Raw genomic sequence first — 16,950 nt, 5'->3', positions numbered from 1 at the left:
CAGCCAACTGCTGGTCTTTTCCCTGAGGAAAAAGACCACAGAGCTCAGTGCCTGAGTATGTGCTTTATAAGCAAAGGTCCCAGATTCAATCCTTCGCATCTCCAGGTAGGGTTGTGTAGCATCCTAGAGAGCTCCCTACCAATTAGCATGGACAATACTGAGCTAGATGGGCCAATAGTCTGATTTGGTACAAGGCTGCTTCCTTTGTTCCTACGTTCCTTAGCAACATGATTTGTCAAGCGTGGGCTTGCCCGAAAATATATCTGACAATTGCGGCTCCCACAGAATCTCTGTCTAGCAAGTGTAGGCTCCCAAAGAATTCAATCTGACAGTTATTTTCAAAGAAATTCAGTTTGCTAGACAGTCGTCATTGATGGTGTCATCGTCTGTGGTGCCACTCTTCTCACATTCACTCCTGCTATGAGACGAGGAGACAGAGATCTGCGAAACTGTAGCATGGTTTCTGCAGCAAATCAATCAAATAGGTGCTAGAATACCTTCAGAATTAATTTTGGCACAGATCCACTGACTTATTTAAAATATGTCTCTTTAGCAGCACAGAATCTACAACCGGAAAGCGGATGTAACCAATTCTGGCAGGTAACTCTATAGTCTTGAGAATTCAAATTGCATTGCATTTTTGGCATATATTTTTACTGTGTTTTGAGGTAATGGAGTTGTAGCTGTAGCACAGAGCTTGACAGCATAGAATTGTGATTTCCTGCACACACACCCAGCTGTTCATACCAACAGAGAAAATTTGCACTGTTAAAATAATCAGATTTATTTTTCCTTAAATCCAATAAATGATGGTTTGGATGTGTGAAACAGATGGCTACAGATAGCGTCCTCATTAGTATCAAGTGAATGCAGTACCAAACAGAGAGCAGTCCTATAAGATTGTAAGGGCACTCAGTATCTCCACATCAAGTGATCATGTGAAACCAATGTGAAATACTACTATTGCTCCCCATGTGCACCTGTGGTTCTGTGAACCTAGAGAAGAGGTAAGAGAAGAAAACTTCAAGTGGTAAAGAAAAGTTTCTCACTGGAGAACCACATGTAGTTTCTTTTCGGTTACTCACTACAGCTTTCGGTTTGCAAGGCACAGCCACATTGGCCATGCAGACCTCTAATGCTAAACACTCCAGCAACATGTTAGAGTGCAAAAGTCCAATGTTGGGGAGGAAACCTAACTAGATACAGTGAACAGAAGAAGAGCCTTGCCCAAAGGTCTGTCTAGCACAGCATCCTCTTCAGGTGGTTTTAAAAGAGGATTAATTCATGGAGGGCAAGGCTTTCAATGGCTATGAGTCATGATGTCTATATTGCCTCCAGTATTATAAGAATCATGACCCCATCAGGGAACATGAGTGGGAGAGATGCCCTGCGTGTAGACTTCCCATAGGTATCTTGTTGGCTAGTATGTGAACAGAGTAGGTGGGTCTTCGGTCTGAACCAGCAAGGTTCTTTAATGTTTAGGGCAACACATTTCAATAGTTGCTGCAAAGAAACAATTTGATCCACAGAGGAAAGTAGCCAGATCCATGAGAATATATTGCCTCAATATATTGTATTTCCTATGTCTTAAACCTCACTTATAAAAAAAGAGAGCAGGATTTTCATTCGTTTCTTTGGTTTGGTTTTGCTTACTGCTGCAGGTACATATGTACAAAGGCACAGCCTCCCTGTCACTACAATTCATGTCTGTCCTCCAGACACCCTTTCCCTTCCCTTTGCCCTTTTCTACCACTGGATTTCCTCCTGGCTGATTTAATAGGCTACAATTGCCCTACAGCCTTGCATGCAGTGACATCATTGTAACACCAGCAGTGCAGGCCATTTCCTTGTTACCTTTCAGTCAACATGCCTGCCATTTTTGTGCGTTGCCTGAGTGAGAATAACAAGCAGCGGCAAAAGCAACCTTCTCCCCCCTCCCCAGCTCCCAAACAGTGGCACAGGGAAGGGGGATTCACATCCTCATTCTAAAAAGTGAAGGGGAAAAGATGCAGTAGAATGTAGCCTAGAAGTTCTATTATGACTGCCAGATTTGTTGGCATATGAATGGGAGCAGAACATGCAACATGAGTAAAAATGCCCTGGACCAAAGATTCACAAATGAAACCGAAATATGTCAGTGAAACTGGTAGGACATAATTAAGAATCGCTATGAACATTTAGTCATCTAACAATTTTAATGGAAAAGGATACACCATCCCAGCTTAAATATTATTGTTTTTCGAAGATTAGCAGATTTTAAATGAGAGAGCAAATGAGACAGATTCAGCCATGAATATTCTTGATCATAAAAAGGTAAATGTAAAGGGACCCCTGACCATTAGGTCTAGTCATGGCCGACTCTGGGGTTGCGGCACTCATCTCACTTTATTGGCCAAGGGAGCCGGTGTACAGCTTCTGGGTCATGTGGCCAGCATGACTAAGCTGCTTCTGGTGAACCAGAGCAGCACACGGAAATGCCATTTACCTTCCCGCTGGAGTGGTACCTATTTATCTACTTGCACTTTGATGTGCTTTCGAACTGCTAGGTTGGCAGGAGCAGGGACCGAGCAACGGGAGCTCACCCCGTCGCAGGGATTCGAACCGCCGACCTTCTGATTGGCAGGTCCTGGGCTCTGTGGTTTAACCCACAGCACCACCCGCGTCCCTTTCTTGATCATACAGTATTGCTATTCACACTTACCATCTGTGCCTTGCTTCTATTAAAACTAACATATACAACTACTTCTTGCTTGTCCATAAAATAAACATTGAGAGTCAGTGACAGCTTTCTTTCTATGCCACAGCCAGTTTCCAATGCCCCATCACACTCTGGCAAGGACAACAAATGGAGAAAAGAATGGGGCTATTCTGGTGCCATTAACCTGCTTGAGAAGACCCGCACTTAGTTGTGTGGGAAAGAGTAAATGAGCTGCCATTCATCCCTACGGGAAATGGTAAAATGCTGCACAAAGTTTGCAAGGAAGGCAATGCCTGCTTTTCACTTCTGCTGCTGAGTGCTCTGGCCTCAACTCCACTGGCAGTCCCATGGGGACACAATATACAACACCAGGGGTGTTGTTAATCCATTAGCCCACTCTGTGATCTTTGTGTTTCCCTGCTCCAAGTCCACCAAGCAGCTGTAGGGGGGTGTGAGGACATGTGAGTGCCATCACCCCACACTTCAGCTATGTGGGAGGGAGAGTGGTAGAAGGGAGAAGGCTACAAAGGCACCGGCCCACATCCTGTGAACTGGTTCCTCCACCCTGGTCCAAATGCCAAACTCCTTGTTCCCAGGGGCACTGTATGTGGGAAATGGCTGCCTCTACAGGCAATTACAATGACCCAGGAACCCAAAACAGTAATTTTCCAATGGCATTTGAGGCTTTAAATTGTTGGTTATGGGAGCAAGTTAGCAGCTCTGCCAATTAATTCTAGTGGGCGGGTGAGAGAATGAGTTTACCCAGACGGACGGCAGGGGCAGAACTGCTTACAAGAGGGATGCAAATGTTCCCAGGTGGTGTCATGGCATGCTTGGGCAGTGACAACCTTGTCTTGGCCGTGCGCCTTGCTGGTGAAGACTGAACATACACATTTGGTCTGCTGGGTGAATGTTATCTGGAGGCTCGCCATCACCCAGAGGGAGAATGAGGAAGACAAGTTCAAGATCTGTACTAAATGGCTGAGCAGCAACATCTACTTGCCCCGCAGCTACCCATCTCAGACCTGCACCACCTGTTCATATAGCTGCTCAACTACCTTCTGAAAGGTCAGGCTGAAGTGTCATAGTCTCCCTTTGCTCCAATGCTTGCCACTGGCCCTATGTTTCTCATTCTCCTTACAAAAACTCACTTAGCGTCCTTGGTGAGAGGCTGTTAACTCAGAAGGAAGCTCCAGTGAAGTGGTACTTTCTTCCACAATGGAAGGATCAGGGCATAGTATGGAAGCCTTTTCACCTTATTTCCATTTAAATCACCAGCTCAGACTTAACTAGCACCCAGTTTTTTCCATTCCAATAGTTATTTCTAAATTTGCATATATACGCATCAATTAGCATGCACACGCTTTATGCAATTTTTTGTCCTATGGGTGTGCGCCTGAAATCTTTAGGAGCACACCTGCCAACATCATGCAGTGTAAAGGTCCTTCTTCTAAGCGTGCTTCTAAACTCATTTTTCTAGTGTAATTAACAAAGTCTAAAGAAGCAAAATGGGGAAATGGCTAGTGTTCAAACACTACAATTTTCCTGCTTCTGTAGGGAGCAGTAAGCTTTTCACACCTTTAACTCCTGGCATTGCTTCTCCCAGACAGTGGAAATTGCAGAAATAATGCAACATATCTCTTCCTGTGCACTGTAAAGGAATTATATTAGCATCTGAGTTCTGTATTTCTAGTTAGTACTCTCAATTTCTTTTAAAAAGCAAAGCAGGCCTAAATTTAAAAGCATATACTGTGTGTGTGTGTGTGTGTGTGTGTGTGTGTGTGCACGCGCGCGCACAACAGAAATTCAATGGATGATCAGCTGAAGGACAGCTAATACTGAGGATGACACATTTCTCCCTTAACCTTAATTCACTTTTTCTTCTGCAGATTGCCCTGGGGCCTTTAGCTTTTCCGTCTTCTCTTATTAACACTAGCTCATAGTCGCCAGACAAATGGAATCTATCACAAAGTGTATCTTAGAGCCCTACGGTTTCTGTTTTCACAGGGAAGAGCCATCACTGAGAATGAAGTGGAAGGGGAAAGCTAGTGAGAGGGAAGAATTGCCTAAAGTGCGTGTATTTTCACATTTCAGAGCTGCGGTGTTAGGCACTGTTACACAACCAAGAGATTTATTTTCATCCAGTTTTGACAACCTTAAGGTATAATAGGTTTTTTTTTTTTTGCAGGAAGATATTATGTATGACAACTGTTTCCAAACTGTGTGGCTCTGTTACTAATTTTGGGTGGGGAGGGGGAAAAAAATACAAGTAACCATCAGACCTAGTGTTGTTGTTGTTGTTGTTATTGGGGTTTGTTTTTTAATGTAGCGGTTACCAAGGAAACCAAAACCTCCACATTTCAATAGGTAGCACATCTTGTTTCAGTGCTTAATCTCCAGCTACAACAGCAGTTGATGGATGTGCCTCAACATACCCCTGAAAATGAAGGAAACTAGGACAGGGGAAACTGCTGACTTACACTGAAGAATCCCGAGACACTGGCAGTTCTGGAAGTTGCAAACAAGTAACATGACCAGTCTCCTTCAAGAACCCTGAAGGTGAAATACTGCCCAGTCTCCTGGAGCTTATAGTGCAATGTTAAGGGTAGTGAGACAAGAAATAGCCAGTGCTCAGTGGTGGCCAATGCCATCCCAGGCTTTGGAATGCTCTCCCCAGGGAAGCACATCTGGGACCCAGTTTACAAGCTAAAGGCATCTTCTGTTAGGCGATGTGTAAATTTAATAAATAAAAATAATGCCTAGTTATGGAGTCTATGAGCGGGTATTATGTATACACTGCTGAATGCCCAAATAGGCTTCAAAGTGATTTACAAAAGTCAACTGCACAAACATTAGAATTTGAAGCCCCATAAACAATCCCATTAAAATGTCGTGGTGGTCGTCATCATCATTATTATCGTAAATCCATTTAAAAATGCAACAAAACAACTCAGCAATTAAAACTCTGGTGGAGAACAGCATGTGTTTATCCCTCTGGTCTAACGGTCCTTAGAATGAACCCCACAGACCCCACCCAGAAGCTTCTGACACATGCCTATTGGAGCCCATTTATGCTATCACAAAATGTCTCCCTGAAATGCCAAGGGGTCATGAGGTGAAGCTTTGAGAAAATCAAGCTTGACAGCAGCATTTGAACAGACTCTCTATGCTGAAATTCAAGCAGCTTAAGCATTCAGCCCCCCCGATGAGACACCAGAAAAGGGATCATAAATCATGGATTGTGTTAAAATACACAAAATAAGTGGCATCCCTCTGGGGCCAGTTCCAAGGTCACTTTTGTGAGCTTCATTAGTAAAATGAGAGGGGAGAAACAGATCATCCCACACACCACTTCTGCTCCCCTCACAAATTAAAATAACCTTTGTGGATGAAATCTCTCATTGAACTCTTTTTAGGTTTCAGGTATCCAGGTTCATGGGCCGGCAAAAACCTTGGGCTAGGGGTAGATAAGTAGACTGAAGGAAAAAGGCTGAGGTCAAAGGAAAGGAGGGTAAAGGGAAAGTATTAGGTTGAAGGCTGTAGTCTGGTGGGCACAGAGGAAGATGCGAGGAACTTTCCTGCTCAAAGTGAGAGAGGGCAGCGGCTCTAGGAGACTCATTTCATCCAGAGGCACCAGATTGGTGTCATGTGACCTTTCAGGATCTTGAGATCATGGTCTGTGGTATGACTGCCTTTGATGGACCTGCCTGAACTTCACTCTTTTGGCCAAAAATGCTGGTGATACAGACAGCTGAAAGAAAATACTAATTTAAAACAATTAGCAGATGTAGACTATGGCTAGTGGAAAACTATGGTTCAGCATTGCGGCTGTTAAAAGCTTTAAATACGGTATCAGTCACAGAAGTTTCAGAGTTCATTATGGTGTTTAATAGAATCGCAGGATTGTAGAGTTGGAAGACCCCTGAGGATCATCTAGTTTAACTCCCTGCAATGCAGGAATATGCAGCTGTCCCACACGGGAATTGAACCTGTGACCATGGTATTTATCAGCACCATGCTCTAACCAACTGAGCTAACCGGTGGTTTCAGAACTTCCCTGTTTCCTTCAAGGCATTCTCATCTTGCTTAGGTGGAGTTGGAGGACCAGCAACATATGAATAGCCACACGTTTCTCATCCCCGTGTTAAGGGAATGCTGAGATCAATTTCTCAAATCATGGTCAAAGCTTTAAGATGGTGGCAGGAGTTCAAAGTTAGCTTCTGTTCGGTCTGCTTAGATGAAACCCAGTAAGAACGAGATATTTACCTACAAGACAGAATAACTCCGCTAAGTAAACTTGCACCTGACACTTTCGTTTCCCAAAAGCCACCCACATGTCCACTAGCATGATGTGAACTATTTGGGATGACTCAAGCTATTGATTAATGCAACTGATTAGGCATCACTGGAAAAACTGGAAACATATATATCAAATTATATTTGAAGGCCACCTCTGTCTCATTTAAGGATTGCTGTTTTTCTGTGACTCATCATGATAATCACCAATGTCAACGCAAAAGTGCTCCTAAGCCACATCTAAGTGAATAGTGAACAGAACCTTTAAGTGAAACAGCCTCATTCTTTCTCCACATCCCACCATATTCATACAGATTTAACAGAGCTTGCCACTGGAATCCTTTTCTGTGAGAGGCCTTTCCACCACCACAGTTGTGATTCAGTCAATATTGGAACTCAGATTTTGGGGGGACCCTTATGAAAGTTCTCAGCGGGGTCCCCTCAGTGAGGTGGGATGTACAAACTGAGAATTCTCTCATTCTGCCTCTGACATTGTGGGATGCCCTTTCAAAGGTAAGCCTGTGAGGGTTCCAATTGGAGAATAGCCTCTACCAAAGGCGTCATGGACTTTGAAGAAGCACAAATTCAGGAAGAAAGGGAGAAACTTGCTAAGAGGAAGGCACGTTTGGCAAATCCTCACCACGATCAACTCCCACCCAGAAACCTATATCCCCACTGTGGAAGGATGTGTGGATCCAGCATTGGCCTCCACAGTCACTTACAGACACACCGTTAAGACCACATTCATGGAAGACAATCTTACTTGGCTACAAGTGATTGCCAAAGAAGAAGATGGCAGCATAGAGTGGGGGGCACTGGGCCCTTTGCTTCCTTTGGGACACTGGCAAATGCCTGATCCCACAACCTTTGAACCCATCCCTGCAGTCTTATGCTATCCGCATCCACATCCCACTACTACCACTTCTGGACAGTCATTTGTCCTTCAGTGCCTGTGGTTCACTGTCAAATATGAGAGTTGTAGAAGTCACTGCTGGGATCCATCATTTATCTTGTTGTTCAGATCTAAGCCTTTTAAAGCAGAATAGTGCACGATATAGAGCATAAAGCACATTTAATTTGGTATCTAAGTCAAGGGGGTGGGGAGAGACTAATTAGAAACCTCTCGTTAGGGAGCTTGCTCTAGCTGGCTGTTGACACCAGTGATGCTGATAGGAGGGCATATTCTCAACATGCATGCAATAATGTGCTTCACATTACTTTAACATCCTCTCCATGTGTTATTTTAATTGAGGTCTCACAATTTTTAATGTGTTATTTTTATCCCCATCTCGCAAAACTACAAAGCATATTGTAGCATCTAGTCAATTTGCATCTTGGTCAACGACAGCACAAGTTAGCAAAAAGTGTGTCTTAAGGCAACAGCACATATTAAAAAATAAATACACGTTATAATAAGCCATGTGGTCATTTTCTGCCCCTGAGGACTATCTAACACATAATGGCTCATCAAAATATTGTATCTGTGAGCTACTTTTGGAAGAGCTTAGGCCCTGTAACAACTTTGCCAGTCCAGTTGCATCTCTATCATTTTAAAAGGATGCATCTCAGAATAATATTATTGACTGCCTGGTGGCACAGACAATACACATGTACTAGTGTTATTTTGGACCAGGCTTCTTGGGGAAGGGGGAAAGAGGGGTTGGGCAAGTTATAGAGGGGTTGCGGTGAGCTGTGTGGGGATGAGGGAAGGGGTTGGGGGGCAAGCTGTGAGGGGCTGGGGAAGGGATTTGGGCAAGTTACTAGGGTCTGGGGTGAGATGTGAGCATCTTAGGGATGACCTATGGTGGTTGGGGCGAGATGGCTGAAGGGCTGGTGTGGGTGCAGGCAGGCATGGGTAGTGAGCAATGCAAGCAGGCACAGCAGCCCCTAGAAGACAACATTAAGTTAAATGGTCTAACCTGATCTAAGGCAATTACCAATGATCAATTAGGTTTACAGAGAGTGGCAACAATATGAATCATGACAGAGACACTTTCACACAGCACGGATCGAAGAGCAGTAATTATTAAGGAAAGATCAAGATTTCTTTTTCCATTTGCCTGAGCTTGGATCCTTGAAAGAGAACAAGGAGGCAATAAGCAAGAGGCAATCCCTAGAGGCACAAGGTCAGCCACTCTCTTGCTTTTGTCATAATAGGGACTACAAATGGAAAGCAGCCTCTCCTGCTCCCACATTAACTGATGACAACAGCAGCCTTGAGTCATAATAGGGTTGCCTAGAGCACCCAAGGCTTGCCCCAGCCTGGTTCAGTGTGCTCTGGTTTCTTGTCAAGAGAAACCACTGGCTTTTGAGACACTTAGGCACCTCTTGCTCACAGTATTCTCCATCTCTGTCAGCTGAGAGTGCAGCCAATAATATATGCCCACCCATCACCAGAGGTATCAGTTCTCTTTCTTCTTTCAGGAGTGCAAAGTAGTTTCGAGGTGGGGAGAATTCATCTTGACTTAAATTCTCAACTCTTTGGCTATCTGGGAGTCCACCTGTAGGTTATAAACCATCACTGGCCAGACATCCTACCAGAGGAAGCTAATTCTACATCCTTCTGAAACTGGTAAGTATTGCATATGCTAGTCTAAGCATCCTCTTCTTCTTCTATTTTGATCATGTTAACACAGAAGAGTAATCCTTCTAAAATGAGGAATCTGCTCTAGTAAACCACATCTAATTAACACTTGGAGTAGCTTGGTGGGTTTTTGGTTTCTTTTCTAGAAAGAATGATAATGAACTAAGTTCAGCGATCCGTAGGATCTAAAGATGCCAATCTGCACATTTCCTCCCAGAAGCCTGCACTGGAATGACTTGCACTTGCTTGTTTAACTTTATCAGCTTCTGCAGAATATTAACATTTTCCTCCAAGGCATTCAGTCATTTGGATAAAGGGCCATGCTTTACCCCTCAATGTCCTCAGGCCTCTTTCTCACATGGAAAGCTTCCCCTATCCCAGCCAGCTGTGATGGGAGCAAATTATCTATTCCCAGAGTCAATGAAGAGAGGAGGTCAGGGGCCTAGAAGGAGAGGGATGTAGAAATTCAACAACTGCCCTTGGCAACCCACAACCTTTGGGCAACTGGTAGGAAAAGTCTCATTTTTAGAAAGAATGTTGAGAATACACTCAGAGAACGGGGGGACATTTTCTACTCATTTGTTTTTATTGCTGGCAAAAATAATTCAGGCTGTTATACATTTAGCTAGGCTAATGTGGTGGATGAGATCAGTTGATTAGTAGAGCATTTTATTTTCATAATATGCAAATTGCATTGTGGGGATTTGGGGATCCTAGACATAGCATCCCTAGATGTCATAATAAACTCAGTGAAACTCTTTAGAGGCTTACTGTAAAGCATAGATCTGGCACATTAGACAAAGCAACTCAAAATGTTCAATACTGGCATGACAGAATAAGGCCCTGGAAAGAATTAAGCACTACACAGCAACAGTAGCTCATGTCGTTACTGGATTCAATATAAAAAGGTTTTTGTTTTTGAGAAAACGAAGTGCCAAACAAAAGCGGTAACCACAAAACCTTCAGAAGCTGCACCTCTCTGACTATGCAAAACACAATTATCTGGCAAAGCACTTCTGGTTTTAAAGAACTGGATCACCTTCCATTCTAATATTCAGGTTAAAGAAATATTATTCTGTAAATTATGCATACTGAAGAAAGAGTATGCAGAATACTGGATTGTAGCACCATTTAGAACGTATCTGGGATGGAAATCTTTTCCTGCTCTTGTGTAAGAAGCTAGACCATCAAAGAGGCAGTCTCATTCTGATGTGTTAACACACAGGGTTTTGTTTTGAGCTGGGAAAAGTAGAATTCAAAATATGGCATTTCTCCACTTGTGGTCTCAGGTGGTCATATAGAATTTTACCACCCCAGTGTACCAGCTAATTTTGAATAACCCCGCAGAACAGCCATAACAATTTACAGCACCGGCATGTTCACTAGTTGAGGTGGTACTGCCCTCTCACAAGCCTGCTTATTAACATTTTCACATAAGGAGTTGTTTGAAAGCATTAAAAATGAAAATGATGTTAAAAAACACCAAATGTCAAGGTGGAAAAAATTGCAAGAAGAAAAGGCATTTAATTCAGAAGTGCTACATTGAGGAGACATGTGAAAATTGAAGTGATATATAAGGTGGTCAACATCTAAAATCCATCTAAATGCAGCCATACTTTATCAGCCTGCTTTTTTTAAAAAAAAAGTCAGGTTCATTTCACAATAAAAAAATGGGGAGCTGTGGATCCTAGATGAAATGAGGAATTAAGTGTTTTCTCTTTGACTGTGTTTTAAAGACATATTTTAAGACAAAAACAAATGTACAAGCAGGATGGTGTCTGGTGCTCTTTCTCATCTGCAGGTTTGTTCAATGCATATTTTCATCTTCATGGATCAATACATTGCACAACACAGTGAAATATTTCAGGTTTATTTAAATGAAATTGCAAAATATTTCAGGAATCAGCTTCATTTCCTTTCTGTCCCACCCTTCCTTTCCCAATAAAATGTTTCCAGTAAAGTTGCATTGCTGCTCTTCACCTCACTTCTGCCACCACCTCGGGTCATTCCCCCTGCCCTTCATAAGTATCATTCTTATAACACACACACAATTTCTACCAGGATGACCCAAGTTCCATGACAAGAATAGCTGCATCCTAAAATTTGAATTTCTCTTATTTTCCAGATTATACAACTTGTACTACAGTGGAACCTCTACTTATGGACCTAATCCATTCCGGAGGTCCGTCAGCTGGTTGAAACAGGATGCTAGAAGAGGCGTCTTGTGAGCGTGTGTATTTGGCGGTAGCGCGCTTCTGCACGTGCGCAGATGGCAGAAGCCACTTCTGTGCATGCGTGAATTGCGGCAAACCCAGTGTTTACTTCCGGGTTTGCCACGGACGCAACTTAGAACATCTGCGAGACAAGGTGTATGTAAGTCGAGGTTCCACTGTATTTCTCAAAATGAATCTACTTCTTCTACTTACAGGGGAGACATAACGAGCTATCCTGGGCACTGAGGTTCTCCCAACTACTGGAAATCTACTGGGGTTTCAGCAGGTATTGCCTATGCACTCCCAAGCATCTCTTTGCAAACTGTTACGTGGCGTTTCTCATGAAGAATAGATGTTACAGCCAGGTGTGGAGAGGTCAATGGCCTCCCATGTGAATAAGTTAATAACATTCGGCTGCTGCCAGTATGTCAAAAAGAGAATGATGGCTCTACAGAGAATTCTCCAGGATTTCTGTTGCATCTGGTCTGTATCCTGTTGCTGTAATGACTCCCTATTTTTTAAAGGCACTTAAGGCGCATAAAGACAACAACATGTACTTTTTGCAAGAACATTGTGTCTGAAACATTTCAACCACGATTTAACTAGAGTGCACTAAGCAATTATTATGTTACAATGATATCAGAATGCATCTGAGTAGCCAACATTTGCTGAGATGTCTTCATTGCTTTTTCTTCTCTGTCACATTAGTACTGAACAAGTGCAATGGTTCTGTCATATTTCATGTGGGGAATATACGTACATAAAGATATTTAAATCATATTCCGGAAAGGGGTTATTAACACATTTTCCTTCCACTCAACTTACCTTGAGCTGACAGGAGTGTAGATGCTCAAGGCCTGACAGGTTTCAAACTATTCACTGCTGGAAAGAAATCTTCCAAACACAACATTCCTATTATTACAAGATATTTTATCCTCAATATAACTACACCCTGAATATGAGGTAGGTGGAATATTTGCAAGAAACCATTACTATCTGTTTCTGAAGAAGGCTTCAGATTCCCCAAATGTAGACAGCAGAATGAGTTTGACGAAGCTTTCTCAGACACCCCATATTTCTTAAGCTGCCCCACGTGCACTCTGAGAAATAGCAACATTGTCCAAAGGAAGAGGATGTTCTGCAGAACATTATTCTGCTGTTGAGGTCAGTAATGATTTGTTAGCTACCCAGAGGTCACTTTATGCTGAAGGAGAGGGACAGTGGATAGATAGATAGACAGATATCACACACACACACACACACACACACACACACACACACACAAAAGAACTGAGACCTATCAGATGTAGAGCCATTATGGAAATAACTCAATAAATGTCACTTGCATGTTCCCAAGCCAAAACATTTTCCTGCCTAAGGTGGAGCAGCAAACAGCACCCCATTCCAAGTCAAGGAGCATGGTGTCCACAGCTGACTAAGTTATTTTGTCACCTTGTGTAGAAAATCCCTTTCCTTGACAAAAAACAATAATGAACAAACAATAATTTCTTACCATTCCATGACATCCAAAAGCATTTGCCTGAAGCAGCTACCTTAGTCTGCTAACGTTAGGTCCAGTCCTGCCTTCTGGGGTGGTGAAAACACATCCTAAAGGCTATGGAAAGTTTAAGTGAACAGGTCCCTTCCAGCACACAGCTGAGGAGCAAGGGTAAGGCATCAGATCTGTTCTGGTGGTGCTTAAGCACTCAGCTGAGCAATGGTTCTAGTTGAAGCAGGACTGGGAGCTCTCCTTGGTCCTGCAGACACTGCATTTGACATCCTGAGGCCTGTTACAAGTGCTTCTCCAGAACCAGTATGGAACAGTAGCAAATATTTGCATTGTTTACCTTGTACATAACACCTACTCTAGTAAGGGAGAGTTCTCGTACCCCACAATATTTCAATGAAGGAAATCCCAGGCTTTTGAGGATTAGTTGAGAGAAAATGGTGTGTCCTTGGACTTCGCCCATCAAAAGACAATGCCTAGTTTGAAGCATGGGAAACATTTAATGGCACAGGTTGTAGGTCGCAACAATACTGATTTGCCTATCATTCATACTTCTGACCACTGCTGTTTGATTAAAGGCCAACTGGCAAGTACAAACAGGAATCTGATGAAGCAATTTTTTAAAAAGAAGAAAAGTGAAGAGAAGTGATATTGCACAAAGTCATGGAAAATCAAAGCAACCTCCTCCTATCTTAAAGAGAATGCTATCCTCAAACCATTCCTGGTAATAAACCATCTTTCCCGCTTTTTCCAGTGCTGGCTAATTAGAAATCTATTTGTGTACTAACAAACATAAAAGGCCCCATTTCAGTAAAAAGTTTAAATACAAGGCTCAAGCTAAAGCAGAGGAGTTCTTGGGGTGTAATTAAAATACTAATTAGGCAGTTTATGAGAAACTCGAGTCTTTAAGAGTTCACAGACACTATGTTAGCCAAACAATGCAAAATCGCACATTTTATGTAACCGAGTCCACGTGTCACTGTATTACAATTGATAGCAATTGGGCTGCGGTTTATCAGCCCCTTCCTAGAAGATTCAGTGATCACTAGTCTACTAAATGAGACCTGACAATATTGTTATTGCTGTCCCAATTATGTTTTCTTATTCATCTCAAGCAAACTTTCTCAGTTTTACAGTGCAAAGAAAACCAGGATCTGGCATAGAATTGGGCTCCACGATAAGTTACACTTCCATGATTTTTAAAACAAGTGGAAATAATTGCCCTGGAGGCTGTGGATGCTAGTTGAAAGTGGAAGCATGTATCTGTTCAAGGCTTAAGGATATACAGCACAACCATATGATCTGTGTACTCAACAGGACTTACTCTCAGGAATGTGTGGCTAGGGTTGCAGTCTAAGTCAAGGATGTTCTTCTGCAAGTGGCAACCCATCTTTTTAGACATGGGGTTGTCTGACAGCAATGGCAGGAGGGAGAAGCCCTTTTTCCCAAGCCCTGCATGTGTATACACACACACAGTGAGAGACCTCCTCCTGCTTTGTAAATCTCTTCACTGCCCTCCCCTTCAAGTTGATCACATGGCCAACTTCTCCTACTGGCAATGTTCAGCAACTGCAGGCATCTCCAAGCAGGAACCAGAATGCAGCATACAGGAAGCACAAAGCAATACTACCCAAGCAGCCATCGCCTTTTCACCCCCCCACCCCACTTTAGGTAATAAAAACAATCTAAATGTACAAATATACAACAAACAACCCCACTGTGCCTGTAATGCATAAATGTTATTTACTTAACAATACTGACAATAACTGCATGTGCACATTTTCACATGAGTGTGTTTTCCCCCAGGCCTTTAAAAATGTAGTCCTGGCAATAACACTGGCAGATCTTGCCTTAAACAGGGAAGTTAATTTACACATAATCATAACATTCCACACCTTCCCACACCATTCTTCCACAGACACTGTTTTTTTTCTTTCAAAAGAACACTTCTGGTACTTTGCTGTATCATTTCAGCAAGCACTAATAAATTACCTACTTCTATTTCTACTTCTCATTTAAAAACAGAGCCTGCGGTGTAGGACAAAGTATATCACCCACAATATCTTAACTATTCACAATGTCTCAAACAAGAAAAGTGCGCATGGTTTTACATTAACACCAAATATGACACACACATACAAAACCCCCGTTTAATATGCATCACATCTTTAACATCTCCATGAAAGCTGCACTATATAATTTCCTTAATTCTCGCTGGCATGTAATGCAATTTGAACAAGATTTGGTTAAAACAATCCTGCCACATTTCAACTGCAACCCTAACGTTTATTGATAGATCTGCCCGACACAATTCCCTTACCCAATAGATATCGCCATCTGCAAGTAATTGCTTAATTTTCTTTGGGATTTATCATTACTATGCTGCATAGACACCGAGAAATGGGAAAGCTGTAGCTCAGAGTTGGAGCACAAGGTCCCAGGTTCATCTCCGGCATCTCTGAGTAGGCTGGGAAAGACCCCTGTTCCAAAACCCCATAGAGCCACTGCCAGTCACTGCAAACTGTAGACTAGAGGTAGACAACTTGTGGCTCGCCAGGTGTTGCTGGATTCTAACTCACATCATTCCAGACCACCAGTCATCCTGCTGGGGGTTGGTGGAAGATGGAGTGCAGCAGCATTTGAAGGACCACAAGTTTCATACCACTGTTGTAAACAAATACTGAGCTAGACAGACCAATGAACTGACTCAGTGGAAGGCAGTTTCCAATGTTCCTGTGATATGATCATTTAAAAAAGAAACCAGATTTTCCATGTTGGCAAGATCTCTCTCCCGCCCTCCAAAGCACAGGCAAATTACTGACACTTTTGCCACAAAATTCCTGACTAGTAAATATTGGAAATGTGCTACCTGGGGAGGCGGCAATGAGGCTAGAGAAAGGGTTTGTATATTATTGCTTAATTTGTTAAAAGTTCGGGGGGGGAATTAACAAATGCAAATCACAAACTCTAATTGCATTTGCTCTTTCCCATCAACATTAATAACTGTTTGAGCCATCAGAAAGGCTTGATGATACAAAACCACATACACAAAGGAGACTCTGGTGGGACCTTGATTATTGCTATCTTTATCTCATATTACTTAATCTGGCATTTTGTATTAAATTAAGTTTGACATTGCTCCTCTGTCTGCCCCTCTTATTTTGCTATAGGGCCTTCTGTTCAGTAGCCCAGCATGACTTAACAGCCTTTGCTACCCACCACATGCAGACAGAAGTCAATATAACACCATGAATATTTAATTTGATTTTGAACTGCTAGCTAGCCTTACTTCATTAGTATTTTGTTGTTGTTGCATAATTCATTATTTAATTCCAGGAATCATATTGTTCTGGAAAAAACAGTTAATGATGTCCTGGATTTCTTGTGGGATCTTAACTGTCATTGTGAAGTAAAAAGCAAGCATTTGTTCAAAACGTTTGTTCCCACCATGAAGAATTTTCCATCCATGAGATCTTTAATGTAGACCTTTCATAGAAACTTTCTGCTATTCTGCATAGCAGCATATCTAATCAAATATTTAACCAAATGGTTACATTTAACCAAATTGTGTATATCTCCTGAAATGTTGTTATATGGGTATTTAATGTATTTTCACTTTTTATTGTATATTGTTTCCTCTCTTTATTGATAA

The 16,950-nt window shown here is 42.3% G+C and overlaps 1 protein-coding gene and 1 long non-coding RNA gene across 12 annotated transcripts in view; one reads left to right on the top strand and one right to left on the bottom strand.

The window, feature by feature from the left end:
* ANK3 (ankyrin 3) overlaps nucleotides 1–16,950 on the bottom strand; it is a 336,323-nt gene that overhangs the window by 246,876 nt on the left and 72,497 nt on the right. The gene's annotated exons all lie outside the window — the stretch shown is intronic.
* LOC310763634 lies at nucleotides 9,061–12,453 on the top strand. Of its 2 annotated transcripts, none has more exons than XR_014548735.1 (3): nucleotides 9,061–9,566; nucleotides 9,994–11,808; nucleotides 12,007–12,453. It is a non-coding gene; the product is annotated as an uncharacterized lncRNA (long non-coding RNA). The 2 variants fall into 2 exon arrangements; XR_014548736.1 differs by having other exon boundaries at nucleotides 9,207–9,566; nucleotides 11,704–11,808.

This window comes from Podarcis filfolensis (genome assembly GCF_964270895.1).
Source record: "Podarcis filfolensis genome assembly, chromosome: 5".
In the NCBI taxonomy this organism is placed as follows: domain Eukaryota; kingdom Metazoa; phylum Chordata; class Lepidosauria; order Squamata; family Lacertidae; genus Podarcis; species Podarcis filfolensis.
The sequence above is the reverse complement of the archived record's forward strand: the minus strand, read 5'-3'. Positions and strand labels throughout refer to the sequence as shown.